The sequence below is a fragment of the Rhagoletis pomonella genome, unplaced genomic scaffold (assembly GCF_013731165.1).
Source record: "Rhagoletis pomonella isolate Grant_MI unplaced genomic scaffold, Rhpom_1.0 Rhpom_scaffold_11954, whole genome shotgun sequence".
In the NCBI taxonomy this organism is placed as follows: domain Eukaryota; kingdom Metazoa; phylum Arthropoda; class Insecta; order Diptera; family Tephritidae; genus Rhagoletis; species Rhagoletis pomonella.
The window spans coordinates 4,445-4,899 of NW_023470481.1; the positions used below are offsets into that span (position 1 = coordinate 4,445).

Genomic DNA, 455 nt, shown 5'->3' on the forward strand with positions numbered 1-455 from the left:
TTTTTTTTTTATTAATATGACCCATTTGATTGTAAATTCAAACTAGTCAACCAATTCTGACAAGTTTAAACGTAAAACTAAGAAATCCATTTACCAGATTGTATCCACATGAATGGGAAAAAAGTTTCCAGGCCCGTAAAGTTTTCGCTGATGTGCTACCACTTGAGTTCAAAATTTCTTGTCGTCTGATTTTGAAGGTTTTTTTCCAATTTGCTTCAACTGTGCTCCACGGCGAATCAAAAAGTTTGAGCCAGTCATAGGCAGCTGCATAAACAAATATGAAATAATTACAAAACAAAAGCTATTGTGGTGGCGTTACATTTTTCATCCTCGAAAGTAAATGTATATTCTTCTGTCGGTGATGCCTCAGGAGTTGAACTTTCTGGGTCCACTAATTCACCGGATTTCCTCAATCTCTTCAATGTGTTGTAATATTTATCGTACAAGCGGCCTGC

At 36.3% G+C, this 455-nt stretch overlaps 1 long non-coding RNA gene across 1 annotated transcript in view; it reads right to left on the reverse strand.

The window, feature by feature from the left end:
- The window catches only part of LOC118756746, a 1,207-nt gene extending 760 nt beyond the window's left edge, over positions 1-447 (reverse strand). The window contains exons 1-2 of the long non-coding RNA XR_004995149.1: positions 320-447; positions 95-264 (exon numbers count right to left, since the gene is read on the reverse strand). This is a non-coding gene — a long non-coding RNA (uncharacterized LOC118756746). The remainder of the gene's footprint in view (positions 1-94; positions 265-319) is intronic.
- Between the last annotated feature and the right edge of the window lie 8 nt (positions 448-455).